Raw genomic sequence first — 22338 nt, forward strand, 5'->3', positions numbered from 1 at the left:
AGCTAGGTAGGTAGTTAGCTAAGTAGACATTTAAACGCCTCCCCCCCCTTTTTAAAGTAGATTTACATTTCCAAGAAAGCCACTAAGACTTAGTTCTTGCAATTTGTCTCACCCAATTTACCATTTAAACATTCACATTTTCTTTTTTCAGTTGTGGAATGAACATACAGCTTCTCTCTCCCAGCTGAAGAGGGCCTCTCTGACCCCAATTGCTACATTTTATACTTGCACAGCTCTTTGCTTGGTCATATCCCAAGCACTGAATAAATACTTAATGGTGAATAATTATTGAAGAGAAATACAGTAAATGGAGGTATAAAAAAACAGACATCTATGGGGGAAAAAGAAAGTAGTTTGAAAGGAAAACAAAGAAGACAATATGGCAGGTTTAACATTTGATTATTATTTTAATCATCATTTTTTCCCATGCCATTTATGTAGCTTTCAGATAGCTATTGTCTTTTTTTTTTTAAAGCATCCCTTTCTCCCACCTCCATCACTGGCCCTTTCAGTTTCGGTGGATCTTGTTTACCCCTGGTAAACAGAGCAACTCGCTGCTCTGTGCAGATGAAGCAGCCCAGGGAAAACACCAGGGCTCCTGGTGTGTGCCCGAATTGATTTTGAGTAGTAGCAGCACCCACCCTGAGGCCAGTCTCTCCCAACACAGGAACATGTGGAGAAACTCAGTTGTTACTCAGAATATGATCATAACTATTTTGTAACAATAGAGCACTGAAATAAAGATTTGCAAGGGAGTTCTTGTAGAGATGTCACAGCAATCAGGCAACAACAGGACACAGTCAAAATTGCAAAATCTCCTAGAAATTGGCTAACCTTCTCAACTGTGCTTATCTCTTAGAAGAGATTACAGAACTTTCAGGACTGAAAGAGGTCAGAGGGGCTAATTCCTGTGTTGTAAGGAACTGTCACTCACACACTGAAACAAGCTGTCAGGCTTTTGGCCAACTTCCAGAAGCTGCTGCATACTTGGAGATAGGTTATGCGACAAGAGAAAACATTGATTTAAGAGTTTTTTAAAGAAGAAATTTCTCTCTCACACACACAAACAGAACTAAAATGTTTTAGACTTTGGGATTATAAAAATGAATTATGATACTGTGCATAATGTTTGAGGGTCAATGGTGCCCATCCAGAAGCTATTTTTAGGTCACAGGCATAAGAACTTGGCTTCTAATGTTGACTGTAATGTCAATATATATGTAGGGGGTATGTGGGGGAGAGGACTAGTACATTATTTTAAAGCTACATAATTAACCTAGCATTTTTTCTCTTTCCTCCAAGTCTGTTATTGAGTTGTTTATCTTAAGTTTATGAGAATCAAGAATTGGAACACGGTGCTGTCTTGTTAAAGTAGAAAGATGACTATTCCCATGTTCAAAATAGACATAATGAAGAAGCCGTTTAGGAAACTGAATTGTCATCAACAAACAAAGGGCAAATGATTAAAAAATAAAATGTCTGAGATAATGTTGACATGTGTTTAGTACAGGAAAATAGATGGAAATGAATGTCACAATGTTAGCATGAAAACTGATAATCATCTAGTCCAATGTTCAGATGTCATAGGTAAGGAGATAGTTCCAGAGGGTCTGGGCTAAGGAATCAAATCCAAGTCTACTGACTGACATTGACTATCTTCATACTCATTATATATCTTTAGAAAGATTTGAGGAAGAAAGATTTTGTTTCAAGCAGCTGTTACAGTGTGAGTGTATCAGTTATCTACTATTGCATAATCACTAAAATTCAAACTCGGCGGTTTACAATGACGGTCCTTCATTTGTTCACAATCCTGAGAGCTGACAATAGGGGTTGTGTCAGTTGAGATGGACTGCCTCTCTTCTGTACATCCACCTGTGCTTGCCTGGCCATCAAAGGGCATACCCACATGCCTGATAGTTGTTTGGCTCTAGGCTATAGATCTATCCTCATCCATGGGCTGACCCAGATTCCTTCATTATTGCTACAGGGTACAGAACAGCAGCAGGGGAAGGCCTGCCTCTATGCTAGCTTTTCAGACTGGCATTGCATTGTCTCATTGACTGAGGTAGAGCAAGTAGCCCAGCCAGAGTCAGGAGATGGCTTCTGCCATCTGATGGATGAAGCCATGCAATGACATTGAGAGCTGGAATGTGTTAGGGGAGGGGAGGAATTTGTGACCAATATTTGTACTTGACTATATCTGACCATTGACTATATCTTTACAAATGACCTCATCAACTCTTGATCAGAGCTCTGTGGGACCCCACATGATGACTCCGGGTAATTAAAATGATGGGGACATGTCCCGCTTTAGCTAGGGAGTAGTGAGCAAGGCGCATTCCAGGACTGTTTTCCACTTCCCCAAATGGCATGTGTGAGAGGTCAGCTGTGTGCTGAAGCTTGACCTTGGAGCCAGGCAAACCTGGGCTCAGCAAACATCTGGTCCTTTCTCTCACTTTGTTCTGACTGATAGAGCTTGGATGCCTTGTATCTAAAATGAGCATAATTAGAATGTCTGCTGCCTGGCAATGTACGAAGCAGGGATGTGTGCAGAACACTTAGAGTATATTTCAAAGCAGAGTTGACTGGTTATTGTTCTTAAAGGCAGTTGGCAAGACAGGTTGCCGGATGCTTTTTCCAGGAAGAAAAGAAGAATGGCATACCTGACATCCTCTGCACCAAGCAGATGCTGATGTTGAAGATCTTCAGGATGTAGAGAGCCTTAAAATGCAAGAATGATGACTTGAACTCTCTCTTCCATCAGGATCTTCATGTTTCAAGGATGTGCCTCCTCTAGCTCCTGTAGCCTTTTGTTGTTAGTGACCTGGACCTGCAGGTACTTCCAGTATTGCTCTCATTCTAGACTGCTGTAATTTCTCTGATAGGAACAAGAAAGCATAAGTGATCTGCTCCTATTAGTTCCAGACCTTTAAACCCAGAACCTGAGAGCTACTGGGCCTATCTAGGATGGTGGGAGACATACTGTGGTAAGGGAACAAGAGGTAATCCCTGACTCAGCTCCAGATCATTTGCCTTCACCTGATTGATAAGCTCCTTTTCAACTAGAAATATCAGTTTCTTCATTTATAGGATGGGCATAATGGCACTGACCATGGTCTAGCATGGACCATGATGAATAGAATCTGAGGTTATAATGGGCACAGCAAAGGGTGAAATTCCTTTAGATCTCTGTCTTTCTCTGTCTCTGTCTCTTTCTCTTTCTCTGTCTGTCTGTCTGTCTGTCTCTGTCTCTCTCTCTCTTTCTCTCTCTCTCTCCAGGACATGTTTGGAGCTGAATTAGCAGGTTTTGCTACCTGCTTTCTGTACCCTGTGCTGCTCATCACTGGAATGGTTTTCCCCAGTCAAGTTCACAGCTTCACAAACTCTTAATTGGGTAAGTTTTGTCACACCTCAGGTGCTAAAATATCCAGAAGGAGGTGACACCTGGCCTGTGTCTCTTCCTGAAACCAGAGCTGGAGGAATCAGGCAGGTCATTTATTTGGGGAATAATTCCAGGAAGAGGGAGTGAAGAGACACCACAGATGGTCATGTGGGAAGAAGGGACAGGAGCCACTAAAGGAGGAAATGCTAGAGGAGTGCAAAACTATAGCTGACAAACCACCTGTCCTCTGCTCACTGGGAATATTCAGGGGATGAAGAGAGAGTTTCTCAGAATTACCCAGTCAAAGGATAAAGAGGAAATTCAGTTCCCTCACACTCTGCCCTTAGGGGCAGGCGAGATGTTTATTAACATTAACTTTTTGGGGCAGCAGCAGAATATATGTCAAATATGTTCCTTCTGGCTTGAGAGAAGTGTGTCTGATGTTTAGTGCCCAGGGTGTGTTCCTTGCTGTACAAAAGAACCACATATATTAGCTCTAACCGAATGGCAGGTGTTGGGGTGTGGGGAAGGGTTTGCCATGCATTTCTGTATAAAATTCTTATTTCACCCAACCTTACACAAATGATCTGCATCCAGGACTGGTGTGTGGCTCAGTAGCTGCACCTTTACCTAGTGTGTGAGAGGATCTGGCTTTCACTCCCAAGCATGAGAAGGAAACAAAAGAAAGTAAGGAGAAAGAAAAAACAGCATGAAAAGAAAAGAAAGGAAAGGAAAGAAAAAATAAGATGGGAGAAAAGGGAGGTAAAGGAAAGGGAGTAGAGGGAAGGGGGTGGTGAGGAGAGGAGAGGACAGGAGACTACAGTAGAAATGAGAGGAGACAGGTTTACATTCTGCTTCAAAAACTTAGGTGTCAAGCCAGGCGCTTGACCGGTGGCTCACGCCTGTAATCCTAGCTACTCAGGAGGCTGAGATGTGAGGACTGCGGTTCAAAGCCAGCTGGGGCAGGAAAGTCCGTGAGACTCCTATCTCCAATAAACCACTAGAAAACCGGAAGTGGCACTGTAGTTCAAGCGGTAGAGTGCTCACCTTGAGCTGAAGAGCTGAGGGATAGTGCCCAAGCCCAGAGTTCAAGCCCCACCACTGACAAAAAAAAACACAAAAAACCTTAGGTGTCAAATTAATCTCTTTTTTAAAATAAGTTTTTTATTGTGAAAATACTGTACAGAGGGGTTACAGTTACATGAGCAAGGTAGTGAGTCCATTTCTTTTTTTTTCTTTTTTTTTTTAGATGTGAGCTGTCCATATAGAGGTTTAATGGTCAATTAAAATCAAATAAATCAGGAACCATGGCTTGAAGAGCTTTTGGCTTTTATTCCAATCAGTAGTCATTGGATTGCACCACCAGCAAATTTATTGCTATTTGGGTGGGGGAGGGGCAGAATCAAACTTTTCAGGCACTGAGGACCTCAAATAAAAGTGCTCTTCTGTTAGATCTACTTTTGGGCAGTGGGTTAGTGAATGCCTTCAGAGCTAATCAGATGGCAGGTACAATACATGTTTGCCCCAGGGGACCCCTCAGTGAGTCCATTTCTTATCAAGCATTGTTGCCTCCTCCTATGTTTTTCCTTTGCCATCCCTTCCCTCTCATCTCCATAACTGCACTCTTCTCCACACCCCCCCAGCCTAAATTGTGAAAGTATCCTTGTATTGAGATCTAGCCACCTGACCCTTCACCACCTTGAAGTTTTATCAGACAGACAGACTTTTATTCGCAAACATCCCTTCCAAGATCAAACAACCAAAACTGGATAAGGAGGAATCATGTTCAAGTATCTCCTTCATGCTTCATGCCCTGTACAAGCATTGCAAGTTTTTCTTTTTCTTTCTTGTTATTTTCCCTTCCAAGATCAAACAACCAAAACTGGATAAGGAGGAATCATGTTCAAGTATCTCCTTCATGCTTCATGCCCTGTACAAGCATTGCAAGTTTTTCTTTTTCTTTCTTGTTATTTTTAAGGTGGTTCTGAGGGAGCTTGAACTCAGAGCCTTACACTTGCGAGGCTAGTATACTACTGCTGAGCCATACCTCCAGCCCTAGCATTATGAATTCTTTCTTCTCTTGTTGTGCTTGCCTCTTACCCTGCTGCACCTCTGCTATCACTCTTCTGCTCTTTCTGCTATCACTCTTCTGCTCTTTCTACTTCCTTGGTAATTCCCTTCCTCCTTCTAGATTTTCACTTGACCTGAACTTGGACACAGATTTAATTTCCTATTCTCCTGAGCATTTCTGACTACTACAGGTGATGATCAGTTGGTCCACATCAGAACTACCAGCACTCAGTCCCTATATCACCAGTGTGTCCAGTCTTCAAATGCTCTATACTCCTGTCAACCCTGTCCTGCCTGGGTGGACAGCTTTTCTTTGAACTTGATTCAGTTAATGATAGAATAATTGAGTCAACCACCACACTCTAATCCATACCTATTAGTATGACAGAATACAATGGCATAATCATCTGTGTATAACCTTTTAAAATTTACTTAAAAGTTGTCAAATGTGATTGTTTCTATTTAGGGACAGAGAACAAACAAAAAAGACTTAGTTTTACAAAACCTTGCTATTCTGGCTGTAAAGTCAGAATTTACAGCATGTGCAAAAAAAGCCTCAAAAATGTATTAAAAAACACAGTACATAAATTTACTTTGATCTACACACCAAAGTACACAGAACAATGTGCCTCTTCAATAAAATGAAGTAAGACTTCGTTTTCCTTGCTGTACAAAAGAACCATGTGTATTATAATGTTCCAATCTAATGAAAACCTGGGAGGCTTGCATGTCTGTGTGTGTGTGTGTGTGTGTGTGTGTGTGTGTGTGTGTGTGTGTGCATGTGTGTGTGTAAAACTGGGCTTGAACTCAGGGCTTGGGCTTGGGTACTATCCCTTAGCTTTTTCATTCAAGGTTGGTGTTCTATCATAAGCCACAGCTCCACTTCTGGCTCTTGAGATGGTTAATTGGAACTACGAGTCTCACCGACTTTCCTGACTGGGCTGGCTTTGAACCTGAGATCGTAAGATCTCAGCCAACTTGAGTGGCTAGCATTACAAGCATGAGCCACCACTGGTACCAGTCAAGACTGGAATTCTTGAAAGCGCTGCTAGTAGAGAAATAACCATTTACACATGACATTATTAGCGTAATTTCTGGCCTAAGAACTTGTATTTGGCTCAAGAAAACATATTTCTTGCTGCATTTGCTTCTTTTTCCTGCAAAGAGAAAAAAGTTTCATTACAAAAATAGCTACTGTAATTTTGCAGGATGTGGAAGTCGACAGGGGAAAAACCCAAAGGTAAGCAACTTCCTTTTTGTGATTCCCAGTTTATCACTCATGTTTTAGGGAAAGAATGGCTCTTCAAGGAAAGAACTGGAGCAAGTGCAACTCAACTCTAGTTCTCCACTCTACCACTTGTGCCCCTGAGCAATGGTCATGTGGATCATCAGCAAGGTCCTGGAGGATTCCTGACATCTGCACAGCTGGCCTGCAGCCTTTCTCTAGGAATCCTCTTAATGTGGCTTGCTCAATTTCAGCATCTTTATCTCATAACCTCCCACAGCAGCATCCAAGTGTGGCCCGGCAGAATCTAGCCAATTTAGGGAAGTCCAACAATGCTCAGGCTGGCAGCAGAAAGAGTCCCTGAGAACCCAAGAATAATCAAAAGAGGTTTCATTAGATAAAGCAAGGTAAAGCATACCTTGTCAGGTATGCTGATGTTTTGCCCTCCTCCACTCCCAGCCCTGGAAGGAATGGCAGGGCATGCTTATGTAACACATAATGGAAAACCCTGGAACTCCCTTTCCTCTTTCGGACTTTCACCATCCCCTCCTCTTCCCAACCTCAGCTACGTGGCCATCTCATGGCAATAAGGCTCTTTTTCAGGATGAGTACCCTCTTCTTCAGCTGTCTATGAGTTGTGCCATCTTCTGCCTGACACTATATACAGAGGACTTAAACAGACAATAGTGGTCTCAAAAGATTATGAGGCAATTGAAACATTTTTATTGCCTGCAATGTGTTCAAGCTTTGAGCTAAGTGTTATTATAAAAGGTGCAGAAAAGTGTAAAAAATATTGAGGCTTTACAAAGTTTTTATTAAGCTAAGGTTAATTTATCATTGGAAGAAGAAAAACTATTTTAAAAATAATTTTAGTGACATGTTTAGAAAGTCTACAGCTGCGTACAGTGTGATCTAGACCTTTGCACTGGAATCTTCCCACTGAAAACCTCATGCCGCACACTCTCCATCTTCTGTCTGCCTCTGTGGGCAGACTGCTTTTAATGCCATTATACCATACCTTTCCTTTCCTTTAAGTATCTTTAGATACACAAAACCTTACCAGTTAGTACAGTTGCCTACAGGAGTCACTACACTAATGTGTTGTAGAGTTTTTAGTACAGACCAGTAGGCTGTACACTCTAGGTAGCCAGGGTATGTATAGACTGAACCATCTTACATGTATGTAGAATCAATTCACTCCGTGACTTTGGCACAATGATGACATCATCAGGGTTCCAGGCCCATCCAGGCAAAAAGCTGTAGAGACTCCATCTCAATCAATAAGCCAGCGATGATAGCATGCAACTGTGATCTTGGGAGATTTAAGTAGAAAGATCACAAGCCAGACCTTGGGGGTAGGGAAGACCCTCAAGACTTATAACTAAAGCAAAATCCATCTGGAAGTGTGTTTCAAGTGGTAGAGTGCTTTCTTTGCAAGCATGAGGCCTTGCATTCCACTCCAGTACTGTCACAAACAGACAAGAACCAAAAACTTGAGTTATCTGTTACCATATTGTACGTTGTCAAGAAACCCTAGTTAGACACCTCAAAAGTCACCAAAAGAAACTTTTTTTTAGACAATAGGAATCTCTTTTTTTGTAGTTCTGAAGACTAGACAACCAACTTTCTGCCAAGGCCTTGCTTCCTGGCTTACAGACTGTACCTTCTTCCTGGGTCATCATCTGGTGGGAAGACAGTGAGTGTTTCCTTCCTTCTAAGATCACCAGTCCCACCCATGGAGCCCCACTCTTACCTGATCTCATCGAATCCTAAGTATTTCCTAAAGGTCTCACTTTCATACCATCACTTTGGGGTTTAGGACCTTCATGTATGAATTTTGAGGAAGAGTAACCGTCAGTAAACAGTATAAAATATACTCAGTATAAACAATATAAAATATACACAATGGAATTCTATGCCTCCATCAGAAAGAATGACAGTATAAAAACAGTATAAAATATACACAATGGAATTCTATGCTTCCATCAGAAAGAATTACATTGCCCCATTTGTTAGGAAATGGAAAGACTTGGAAAAAATTATATTAAGTGAAGTAAGCCAGGCCCAAAGAAACATAGGTCCCATGGTTTCTCTTATTTGCAATATATAGTATATGTCTGAGTCAAGCAGAAAAGGTCAGATAAGGTGATGTTAGGGAAATGAACCCTAAGATATGTATTCAAATGTTTTTTTTCTTTCGTGCAATTGTTTCTAACACATTTATAAGATTATTTCTTTGTTGCTTTGTATGTCCCTCCCCCACAGTATAACCCTTGCTTTCACTGTATTTAATGTCGGTATAATTTGTAGAGGGGAAGGGGAAAAACAAGTAGTATAAATAGGGATACAGGTGGACCCATTGCAACAATGAGATGTACAAGTTATGTCGAAAACGAACTTTACAACTTTGGTGCGGGAGAGGGGGATAGGGGGAGCAGAGAGGATTGGGTGAGGGGGTGGGGGGAGGCTGGGAAGGGATGGGAAGGGGAAACAAAGGAGAAGGCTACAATGCTTGATAAGAAATGTACTCATTATCTTGCCCATGTAATTGTACCCCCTCTGTACAGTATTTTCACAATAAAAAAAAGAAAGAAAAAGAAAGTAAAAAAATATATACTCAGAGAAAGTGCCCACACCTGTAATCTTAGCTATTCAGGAGGCAGGAGGCTCACTGCTTTGCATTTTGGTCAGAAAACTCTGTGAATCTGCATCCCCAATGAACCAGCAGAACACAGCTAAAGATAGGAAGAGGCTCAGATGACAGTCAGAGGATAGTGCTCAGAGGATGTGAACAAGAAAGCAGAATAGAATAGCCTGAGGTCCTGAGTTCAAGCCTGGTACTGGCAACTTTTTTTAAGGTATAAAATAATAGCAATCGCAGCAGCAACGATAGAGATACACAACTTCCAGTAGCAATATATCTTTTTTGTTTTCTTCTGCAAACCATGGAACTGGCCCTTTATTAACAAGACAAAGGAAAAGTCTTAAGTAACAACTGGAGTGCTTATAACTTCCAGGAGTGGCACTTCATCCCTGCATCGGCTTCTGTGTAGGTGGAAGTATATAGTGGTGGGATACAGGAGGAGGCTGCATGGTGGGATCTGTGACAGCTTCCTGGCATAGAATCTAAGGCACACCCTGGTGTGTCCAGCAGCTAGGACATGTCTTACAGACAAAACAGCTGGGCCCTTTGTACTGCTCACTCACCCATGCCTGTGGCAATTTGTGTTTAGCCAGTGTGTTCTGGCCCACTTCCTTCCAGAATTTGCCTGGCTTCCTTGGCTTCAGATTTTTGAAATCTCTCTGTCTCTCTCTCTCTCTCTTTGGTCATGGGGCTTGAACTCTCGGCCTGGGTGCTGTCCCTCAGCTCTTCAGCTCAGCCACTTCCGGCTTTTTCTGTCTATGTGGTACTGAGGAATCGAACCCAGGACCTCATGCATGCAAGGCAAACATTCTACTACTGAGCCACCTTCCCAGCCAATTGGTTCCAGCTTTTTCAGAACAACTTTATCTGTGTTCCCTGCTCACCAGTCTGAGCAGAATTTCAAAGGTAAAGGTTAGAATAAGTCAAAGAGCTGTGACTGCCCTAAGGTGACAAATCTAAGCGGTCTTGTCCATTGAGTGCATGGCTATGTCAAGGAATAATACCACCCACGCATTTCTTCCCAGAAGAAAGGGGTTCTTGTGTCTTGCTTTTATTCACCATCTTCGTGCCCGTGATTTCTCCCTGCTCTATAAATAGCCTGTCAGCCAAAACCAAAATAGCCAAATAAGAACGATCCAAATTCCTACTCTCATTTTACAGGAAGGCTCTGATGATGCTCCCTTTGTAGCTTTGACTGGACAGGACAAAACTGGGCCAAATGTGGTGCTCAGGAGCATAGGGACTGGCCCAGGCTGCAGGATCCCATCTGCTGCACCCTCTGCTATCACCAATGTTGGCCAGCTCTTCCCCATCCAGGCCCTAAGTCTTTTGGACCAATTCCTTTCCTTCATTGTGGTGAAGAGTAAATGAATGGATGTGTGTCAGAAATGTGGGATGGCTTTGTACCCAAGAGTACTGGGTTCTCAGGATGTACATATGTGATGGTTATAGTCCAAAAGACACAGTAGATGACCATAGGATGGGGCAGAAGCATATGGCATTTCAGAGCTGCCCACAGTCGAGGCCTGGTATATAAGGGAGCTCCTTCAGTGATCCTCCCAGGTATTGCTGCCCAGTTGGTGGCACTATCTCTTTTGCACATAGGGTCACCAAGCTCCCAGAGACTGATCATGAATGGAGAGGATGCACAAGCTTGAATTCACAAAATGCAGGTATGTTGTGAGACACAGTCTGATGTTTATTTCCCTCTCCTTCTATCTGGCCTTCTGTTCTCCAGCACTCAGTTTTCTTTGGTCTTTGTACTTCATGTCATTTTTCCATCTCAGATCTTAGTTTCTTTCAACAGCAATTGTGGTGCTTGTTTGGCCAAATGTTCTGTTCTGGCTGGGAAACACCTTGCTGGGTATGAGCAGGGGCAGGGCCAGCACTTGAGGCTTGCTGGCCATAGGACCCTGATTTTTTTTTCCTGTCCACAGCTGCAGTTCAGACCTTGGTGTCTGCCCTTATTGACCTTGGAGGACTCCATCTGTGGGCTGTGTGCAAGAGTGAACAGATGATGACTCCTGGCAGTGATGCCACTCTGGCACCCAAAGAGCTGACTGGACAGGTGACAATGTGCACAATCTGCTGTTCCTCTTCTGTTCCTGAGAAGTGCCAGGGGTGCATGACTAGTGCATCATGTCAGGTTCTGGGCACAGGAAGCCCCACCCATTGAGATTTCCCTGGCTCTTCTGCCTGCTCATTTGTTACTTTGTTCAAAGAGAGAGCAATTAGGTTTTTTTGTGGTTGTTGTTGTTATTGCTTTTGTTTTGTTGGTCAAGGGGCTTTAACTCTGGCCTGGGCACTGTCCATGAGCTCTGACCAAGGCTTTCACTCTCTACCACTTGTGCCATAGAGCCACTTCCTGTTTTCTGGTGGTTAATTGGAGATAAGAGTCTCAAGGACTTTCCTTCCCGGGCTGGTTTTGAACCGTGATCTTCAGATCAGGAGGCTGAGATCTGAACAATTTGTTTTTACAGGAAGGAGGAAATGAAGGAAGGAAGGAAAGAATGAGAAAAGGAAGGAAGGAGAAAAGGAAGGACAGAGGAAGAGAAGTAAGGTAGGAAGGAAAGAAGAGGGAGAGAAAAAGGAAGGGAAGGAAGGTACAGGGCAGGGAAAGAAGAAGGCAGGAAGAAAGAAAGAAGGGAGAAAGGAAAAGAAGAAATGAGAGTGCAGGGAAAGGATATATGAGATACCTTACAAGCTTAGGTCTTATGAGATCCTAAGAAAGGAAAGGAGCAATAAAACCTACTTTTGCTCCAGACCTGGAAAGTGGCAACTTGGTCCATTTGCTACTTTTTGGATCTGCCAAATGAAGATACTAGTTTCCTGATTTTACCCCACACCCAGGGGCTCTTGGAGAATGAATGAGCTAGCCTTCTGACTGATGTTTGTGTGATGGAAGGTGCGATGCGATAGCTGGAAGAAATAGAAATAGTAAGAGCTGCATATCCAGGATGCTTGGAGTCCCTTGGTGGTGATATATTAACTCAAAATACATTCTGCTCCAGTGGATGGGTTTTTTAATCACTCCAAGCAGCAGCAAATGCCACCTTTCCATCAGGCATAGGCATAGATAGCACATTCAAAGAGCCACTGTTCCAGGATCCAGAGGTGGAGGCTCATGCCTGTAATCCCAGCTTTTGAGAGGCTGAGACAGGAAGATTAAGAGTTCAGCACCTGTCTGAACTGCATAGTGAGATCATCAACAACAACAACGAGAGCCACTCTGGTTCATATTTCCTGGTTCTGTCTCTTGCTTTGTGGCAAGAGCTTAGAGTATATGTCCAGGCCATGAACCATGGGGATAATTTTTCACTGTCATTGTTCCCCTAAGAAAGTGGGTACAAAATAGGCTAAAATAGTGTCTTAAAGTCACTCAGCTAGACAGGTTATAAACTGGAGCAATCTGCTACTAGGCCATGTTTTTGAGGACTATTTGCTTAACCTTAACATAGGGTTCAGGGGAGTGGGCAGATCTGTGAATCTCCTTCTGCCTCATCCTTGTTTCTGTGGACTTCCGTTCCCAAATCCTCACATCCCAGAGTCACTTGGGGAAATGTCCTTGTGTCCATGCTTTATTTATCTGTTCATAGCCACCCAGGAGGGACTGGGTGACTCTTGTAATGCAGTTCCCAGGTGTAGGGATGAACATTTTTCCCAAGGGGTCTCCTGAGAATCGTTGTTCTTTGTTAGACTGGTTTTTCCTATGTCAAATACAAGCCACTTTTCCATTCTTTTAAGTTGCCAGAACAACCATTGTTCTCTTAGTTGTTAACATTTTTATTTACTTGTTCAGTTTTTGAGTCACTACTTAAACTTCCCTTGAGGCCAAATACTCTAACAACCTTCCTTTTAACATCCACCCTCCAAAGTCTATCAATTTCAGTGTACACGTGTGGGTTACCTCTCAGTTTCCCACAGGCTCTGCCTCTGTCTGGTGTCTTGATTTAATTTCTGGGGTCCACAGTGGTGGATCCTGCCGTCTTCTTCCAGATCACATGTGAGCTATGTGCTAACTCCAGTGCATGCACTTTTTGCAGTGGGCCAGGGATACTGGAACCAGCCTACTGCCCAGAAAGCAGGAAGTGCCTATGGTTTCTGTCCTCTTGGTGGCCGGTAACCCCAGGACAGGACAAATTCCAAGGCCTACCTATACCCATCCTTACCCCCTTTCCCTAGCCCTCTATAGTATCAGACTGAAGGACAGAAGCCCCCTCCCACACACACCTCCAGCAGTAGAACATCTCAGGATGTTTCCTGAGAGAGTTCTTCACTTTACTTCATCTTCTCCCTGTTCCTCCTGTTCCCTTGCAGGCCTCCCTTGAGAAGGGCCATTGTCCTTCATCAATCACTTGTCCTTATGCTTCAATCTGTTAATGAACTAAGACTCTACAGTTAAGATACACAAAGATAAGGTGCTCTAGGGAGACATCTTGCTCCTGAGATAGACTAGGGGCCCAAAAGTTGCTCTGTCAATTATTAATTCTATGTTTGCATGTGTGTGTGTATGTGTGTGTGTGGTGTATGTGTGAGAAAGAGAGAGAGAGAGAGAGACAGAGAGAGACAGAGACAGACAGACAGACAGACAGACAGAAACAGAGAGATGACTGACAGAGAATGAGAGAGAGACTGAGAAGGAGGAAGGGAGAAGGAGAGGCCCAGATAGGTTTCATCATGAATCAGCTGGGGGATTAAGTGACAGCCCCACATGATGTTCTTGGGATGGACTGTGATGTTCACATTTGGACACATTAAATGTTATGCGTTAAACATTCTGTCCTGTACATATTTTCTCATCAAACTATAGCCCAGAAGACATCTGTGAATGTCTCCAGGGGGATTATATTCCCAGCAGGAACATAAAGAGCCCTTTTCCTGCTGTTTGGGGTTGGGAACAGGTGGGAAGCCCCACCTATCAGGGGATAGGTGAGAACGCCCTTCAAATCCCGCAGAGTGTAACATCCCAATTCTGGGCAGTGCACCAAGAGGTGCAGACAAGGACCAGTATTGCCCCCTGCCCTTGCCAAGGGTCAACCAGAGAGGCTTTCATATCTGGACTCAGGATGTAAACAAAATGAAATAATTTACTCTTCCCCCTCACTCACGCTGCAAGCAGTGCTTTATAATTAGAATTTTTTTTCCCTGGGAGGGATTGTCAGAAAATTATGGTGGCAGAGCCTGTTTATTGGATGCCTGAGCATGGGAGGAAGAAGGACGAAGCACTTAGGGAAATTAGAAGCCATTTAGAAAATAAATCCCCAAGGAGTCTTTTGAATTTTAATCAACAGAGGACAATTGTTATTTTTCTACTATATTTTTCTTTCTCCTTTCTTCACCCCTCATCAAGCAAGGCTTTCCTAGAGATTGGCTGAGTCTATGGCTACTTACGGGATGGATTACCTGTACACTAACAAAATTGTGTCCAGTAAAGGTGGATTTTTCTGACACTGTAGTGTTTGGCCTTCAGATGAGTATAGGAAGGCAAGAGTTTATTCCACATTTATTAAGTGCAAGAATGCCTTCTAGGCTTCTTAGATGCTATAGAGGATAAAGCAATGATTAAACATCGGTCCTGTGTGGTGGGAACTAGCAAAGGAGACAGAGAAAGGGGAAAGAGGTGGGAATTGCAAGGCAGCAAAAGTTTGGAGGTAAAAGAAGGAAAATTATGTCTGATGCTAAAAGTGGGGCCAGGAATACCTCTATCTCATGGAGCCAACCAGCTGGTTGTCAGTCTACTGGAACAGCCCCTAGGGTCCAGTCTCTTGTTTCCACAGAACTTTGTTGCTAAGCTTTTGGTGCCAAACAAAAAAAAAACCCTGTGAAAATATAGCTGCTGAGCTAAGAGTGTGGCTCAGTGGTCTAGTACTTTCCTAGTGAATGCAAGACACTGGGTTAAATCTCTAAGAGCATCACAAAATCACAAACAATGGTGTATACTTGCAAATATTTTCATTTAGTTTGTTAGTTTTGTGTGTGTGTGTGTGTGTGTGTGTGTGTGTGTGTGTGTGTGTGTGTGAATGTGAATGTGTTTGGTATGCTGGTACTGGGGTTGGAACTGGGGCCTGAGCACCTGAGCACTGTCTTTTAGTTTTCCCATTCAAGCCCAGTGTCTATTACTTGACCCCCTGCTTCCAGTGCCCCTGCTTCCAGGTTTTTACTAGTTAATTGGATATAGGATTCTCATGGAGGTCTTTAATCCATTTGTAACTGAACTGGTGTAGGATGATATATAAGGATCTCACTTTAGTTTTCCACAGTCATTTAACCAATTTTGCCAGGACAATTTGTTGAAGAAGTCGTGCTGTCTTTCTTCCATTCTTTTTTGTTTTTGTTTTTTGGTTTTTTTTTTTTTGGCTCCCTTATTGAAGATCAGGTGGTCATAAGTCTGCAGGTTCATTTCTGGGTCTTCAGTTCTATTCCATTGGTTCTCAGGCTTGTTCTTGTGCCAGTACCAAGATGTTTTGATTACTTTGTAGTAGAGTTTGAATTTTGGTATTGATATTCCTCCAGCACTGTTCTTTCTACTAAGGCTGGTTTTTGCTACTTGGGTCTTTTATTATTCCATATGAATTTTTGGATTGCTTCCTCTATTTCATTAAAGAATGATATTGGGATATCGATGGGTATTGCATTGAATTTGTAAATAGCCTTTGGCAGTATTGCCATTTTCATGATGTTAATTCAATCCAGGAGCATAGGAGGTTTTTCCACTTCCTTCAATTGACTTTAATTTCCTTTTTCAGGTTTTTAAAGTTTTCATCATAGAGGTCCTTCACTTCTTTTGTGAATTCTTAGGTATTTTATATCTGCCCAGAGTGGTTTGAACCATAATCCTCAGATCTCTGCCTCTTGAGTGGCTAGATTACAGGCATAAACCACCAGAACCTGGTAAGTAGTGTGTGTGTGTGTGTGTGTGTGTGTGTGTGTGTGTGTGTGTGTGTGTGTGTGTGTGTATGTGTGTGTGTATGTGTGTGTGTGTGTGTGTGTGTGTGTGTGTGTGTGTGTGTGTATGTGTGCTGGTCTTGGGGCTCCAACTCAGGGCCTCAGGGCTATCCCTGAAATTTTGTTTTGCTTAAGAATAGCACTCTAGCACTAAGGCCACAGTTCCACTTCAAGCTTTTTTTGGTAGTTAATTGGAGATTAGTCTCATGGACTTTCTTGCCTGTGCTGAACTTGAACTGTGATTCTCAGATCTTAGCCTCCTGAGTATCTAGGATCATAAGCATGAGCCATTGGGTCTCAGTTGGCAAGTACTTTTTTTAATGTAAAATATTTTCCCAAAAAGAATATTCTAGTTTGTCACATCATGAATGGAGAACTAAAGGATCTTAAACAATATGCAGTGTCCAAATCCAAGGAAGCAGTTGTTTAGCAGTAGTGTGGGTTTGATTTGGAAGAAGCATTTGCCAATATCTCCCACTAGCCACTCTGTTAGGACAGCACACATGGATCTTTATGGACATGGTACAGAATGAACAGATGTATATTACCTTAAGCTCCCTTCTACTAAACTGATTTGCTAACAAATCACTATTTTATTTTATGTTTATTATTTTTTCATTATTTATTTTTATTATGAAAATACTGTACAGAGGGGTTACAATTACATGAGCAAGGTAATGAGTAAATTTCTTATCAAGCATTGTTGCCTCCTCCTTTAGTTCCCCTTTCTCCCCCCTCCCACCAATCGCCCCCCCACCTTCTCCCACCCCCACCCCCCTCCTGCGCCAAAGTTGTAAAGTTCGTTTTTCCAACATAACGTCTTGTACATCTCATTGTTGCAATGGGACCACCTGTAACCCTATTTAAACAACTTGTTTTTTCCCTTCCCCTCCACAAATTATACCAGCATCAAATACAGTGAAAACATGGGTTATACTGTTGGGGAGGGACATACAAAGCAACAAAGAAATCATTTCATAAATATGTTAGAAACAATAGCAAGAAAGAAAAAAAATATTTGAGTCCTAATCTTGGGATTCATTTCGCCTAACATCAACTTATCTGACTGCTCCTGCTTGTCCCAGACATATACCAGTTATTGCAAATAAGGGAAACCATGGGACCTTATGTTTCTTTGGGCCTGGCTTACTTCACTTAATATATTTTTTTCCAAGTCTTTCTATTTCCTAACAAATGGGGCAATGTCATTCTTTCTGATGGAGGCATAGGATTCCATTATACCATTATATATATATATATATATATATATATATATATATATATATATATATATATATATATATATATATACATTTTCTACTGAGGGGCATCTGGGTTGGTTCCATATCTTAGCTATGGTAAATAATGCTGCAATAAATATAGTTGTGCTGGTAGCTTTAGTATGGTTTTGTTTGTGATCATTTGGGTAAATGTTCAAAAGTGGGATTGCTGGGTCATAGGGGAGCTCTATGTAGAGTCTTTTGTGGAACCTCCATACTGCTTTCCAAAGTTGTTGAACAAGTTTACATTCCCACAAACAATGCAGTAGGGCTCCCTTCTATCTACATCCCCTCCAGCATCTGTTGTTATTAAGAGTTCTTGATTATAGCCATTCTAACTGGGGTGAGGTGATATCTCAATGTTGTTTTGATTTGCATTTCTTTTATGGTTAGGGAGGTTGAGCATTTCTTCATGTGTCTATTGGCCATCCTTCTTTTTTTTTTTTTTTGTCTTTTCTTTTTTGGTACTGGGGATCGAACCCAGGACATTGCATTTGCTAGGCAAGCGCTTTGCCACTGAGCTACATCCCAGCCCTTGGCCATCCTTCTTTCCTCTTCAGAGAAGAGTCTCTGTAAGTCTTTAACCCACTTATTTATTGGGCAGTTGTTTGTTTGAGGATTTATTGGTGGTGGATTTAATTTTTTGAGTTCCAGGTATGTTTTAGATATGAGACTCTTGTCCATTGTATGGCTAGTGAAGGTCTTCTTCCAATCCGTGGGCTTTCTATTGATCTTGCTAGCTATGTCCTTTGCCATGCAGAAGCTCTGCAATTTCATGCAATCCCATTTATCCAACCTTTCTTTGATTTGTTGTGTTTCTGGGTCTCTAGTAAGAAAATTTTGGCCTGTGCCAAGGAGACCTAGGGTTTCTCCTATTCTATCCTGTAGTGTTTTCAGAGTGTCTGCTTTGACTCCAAGGTCTTTGATCCATTTGGAGTTGATTCTAGGGCAGGGTGATATATAATGATCTAACTTTAGTTTTCTGCAAGTGATTAACCAACTTTGCCAGCACCATTTACTGAAGAGGCTGTCTTTTTTCCAGGGATTTTTTTTTAGCTCCCTTATCGAAGATTAGATGGCTATATGTCTGTAGGTTCATTTCTGGGTTTTCAATTCTTTTGCCAATACCAAGCTGTTTTGATTAATATGGCTTTGTACTAGAATTTGAAATTTGGCAGTATTGATATTCCTCCAGCACTGTTCTTTCTGGTAAGGATTGTTTTTGCTATTTGGGGTCTTTTATTGGTCCATATGAATTTTTGGATTACCTCTTCTATTTCCCTGAAGAATGAGGTTGGAATATTGATAGGTATTGCATTGAATTTGTAGATAGCCTTGGGAAGTATTGCCATTTTCATGATGTTGATCCTTCCAATCCAGGAGCATGGGAGGTTTTTCCACTTTCTAAGTTCTGTTTTGATTTCCTTTTTCAGGTTTTTAAAGTTTTCATCATAGAGGTCCTTCACTCTGGCTAAGTTAATTCCTAGGTATTTTATTTTTTTGTGGGGCTATTATGAAGTGAAGTCAGCCAGGCCCAAAGAAACATAGGTCCCATGGTTTCCCTTATTTGCAATAACTAGTATATGTCTGAGACAAGCAGAAATGGTCAGATAAGTTTATATCAGGCAAAATGAACCCCAAGATAAGGACTCAAATGTTTTTTTCCTTTCTTGCTATTGTTTCTAACATATTTATAAGATGATTTCTTTGTTGCTTTGTATGTCCCTCCCAGACTGTATAACCCGTGTTTTCACTATATTTGATGTTGGTATAATTTGTGGAGAGGAAGGAAGAAAACAAATTGTTTAAATAGGGTTACAGGTGGTCCCATTGCAACAATGAGATGTACAAGATGTTATGTTGAAAAATGAACTTTACAACTTTGGCGTGGGGGTGGGGAGGTGGGGATGGTGGTGGGTAGATAGGAAGGGATGGTAAGGGGAACCAAGGAGGAGGCAACAATGCTTGATAAGAAATGTACTCATTACCTTAATCATGTAATTGTAACCCCTCTGTACAGTATTTACACAATAAAAATGGCAAAAAAATGACCTTTTGATGTATGGCCAAAGCTAACAAGTGCTGCCCAGGGCCATGACCATCCACATTGAAGAGGTGTGGACATGAGGAACATGGAGTTCAGATCAGTGTGGGGTCTGAGCTTGTGAGATGACAGCTCCATATCCAGGCAAGGGAACAGGAAGACTGGTGCACCACAGGAATACAGGCATAGTTCAGAATCAGATATGGGACTTGGGAGATTGAGAGTCAGGCAGGTAGCTGATTAAAGCACCTTGGTTAGGGATGAAAATAAACAACTGAGAGTATAGTGAGATGGGGAATAAGGCCTGGGGCATTTCAATACTGTACCAGGTGGATAGTGAAGCAGAAATTGAATGACCATGGGGGAGGACAGGACTGTACCTTCCCGACAAGGGAACAGGTATTTTGGAAGTATAAATGCCCCAGATAGTGAAGGGACTTCTGGAACAAAGGGGTGAAGTACCTGCCTTGGCTAGCTTTGTGGGATGCCACCATACCTGGCCATCCTGTTTCCATAGTGTTAGAGCACCTCAGACATCCTTGAGGACTCACTGATAGCCTGCACAGGAGGGAGTTTGGGTGATCTGGGTCACATCGGGGCCAGAGGGTGAATGGAGCCACTAGCTGGAAGGAATTGAGGGCATCTCCCAAGAGCAGCCAGTAGCATGCCCTACATAAAGGCAATGACTCTACCTCACTCTGCCCTTGAAAATAGGTTGGGCTCTCTGTGAGGTATGTCAGGAGTGATGCTCAGCAGAGGACTTGGATTGTAAGTGAGGCAGAAGGCATAGAGAAAATCCAGGAGACAGTACACTTAATGGAATTCAAGGAGCACATGTAGAAGCAGCATGTGTGAGTGTGTGAGAAGGTATGTGTATGTGAGAGTATGCATGTGCATATATGTGTGTGAGTACATGGGTTTGTGAAATGTGTATGAGTAAGTGTGTACATATGGCTGTGCAAATGTATGTATCTGTATGTGAATATATGTGGCCATGTCTATGCTTATGAGTGTCTATGTGTCTAAGTGTGAGTCTGTGAATGTGTATGGTGGTACTAGCAATAGTTGTTGGCCCGGTGGAAGAAGAAACTTTTTAATGCTATACACAGTTCAGGTCTAGCTCTAGCCAGGATACAGTTTTGACCCATAACTAGAAGAAGGTCAGATGGCTTTATGAATTCCTTTAGGTGACACAGAAATATACTAGATCTCAAAACTGTAAAAGCCTAAGAGATTAAAAAAATCACAGTTTAGAAAAGAAAAAAAGTTAAACAAATTGGACTTCATCAAACTCTAACTTTTATACATACAAAGACTAGCAACAGTGTAACAAGCTAATGAACCCACAGAATGAAAGGATTTCCAACATGTGTTAAAAATATGTGACTTTTTTTTGCTTTGTATGTTCCTTCCCCATGGTATAACTCCTGTTTTCACTGTAATTGATGTTGGTATAATTTGAGAAGGGGAAGGGAAAAAACAAAATGTTGAAATAGGGATACAGGTTGATCCATAGTAACAATGAGATGTACAAGGCACTATGCTGAAAAACGAAGTTTACAATTTAGGCAGGGGTGCGGGGGGGGGAGTGTAGTTGTGGAGGTGGGAGGGAAGGGATGGTAAGGGAAGAACAAAGGAGGAGGCAACAATGCTTGATAAGAAATGTACTCATTACCTTGCTCATGTAACTGTAACCCCTCTGTACAGTATTTTCACAATAAAAAACTTATTAAAAATATGATGTGGATCTCCACAGATTCTATTATACTTCAGTTAATTCATTTGTAACTTCTTGGGTGCCATCCATTGTGCTTACTTCTAGATTAATAGGCACATTTTAATTTCCACTAATAAGGGAAACCATGCAATCTATGTTTGGGTCTGGCTTATTTTACTTAACATAATCCTCTCCAGGTCTTTCCATTTCCTTAGGAATGGTTCAATGCCATTCTTTCTGATGGATGAGTAGAATTACATTGTGGACATACACCATATTTTCTTGATCCAGTCATCCATTGAGGGGCTTCTGGGCTGATTCCATATCCTGGCGATGGTAAACAGTGCTGCAATAAAGATGGTTGTGGTGGTGGCTTTAGTGGATCTTTTTGTAGTATAGAATCTATTGAGAACACAAATAGTATAATTTACTTAGAAAGACTAAGTAAATCCTAAAAAAAATGAGTACTAGGAAATAAGTATTTGCAATGTGTGGGTAAAGGGGTCAAAAGGAGAGGGATAGAAGAATGAATGGGGGAAATGAGTTGAATGCAGTCAAGAATGCATTGTATGTACCACAAAACTGAGAAAAATAAGGGAAGGGTTAGATACAAGGCAGGTGAAGATACTGAAGGGACGACACAGATCAAGATGCATTGCATATATAAAATTGCTTTGTTAAATGGCAAGAAACTCAATACATGACCTAAAAATTAAGAAAAGTGAGGGAAGGAGTGGGGTGTGTAAGAATGTTAAATGAGATGACAATGATCAAGAGGCTATGTATTCAAAAACTGCACTGTTGAGTGGCAATTCTTTTGTACACTACTTAAAAAATAAGAATGTATTTAAAAAATATGATATGAAACCAAGCACAAAAAGTCATGCTAGTTACCCAGGAGGCTGAGATTTGGAGGATCATGGTTCAGAGCTAGCCTGGACAGAAAAATAAAGAAACTTCATCTGCAGTTAAACAGCCAAAAACCAAATTGGAGGCCTGATTCAAATGCCAGCTGAGCATTCTTAACT

Source organism: Dipodomys merriami, unplaced genomic scaffold (assembly GCF_024711535.1).
Source record: "Dipodomys merriami isolate MVZ:Mamm:240054 unplaced genomic scaffold, mDipMer1.0.p SCAF_7, whole genome shotgun sequence".
NCBI lineage: Eukaryota > Metazoa > Chordata > Mammalia > Rodentia > Heteromyidae > Dipodomys > Dipodomys merriami.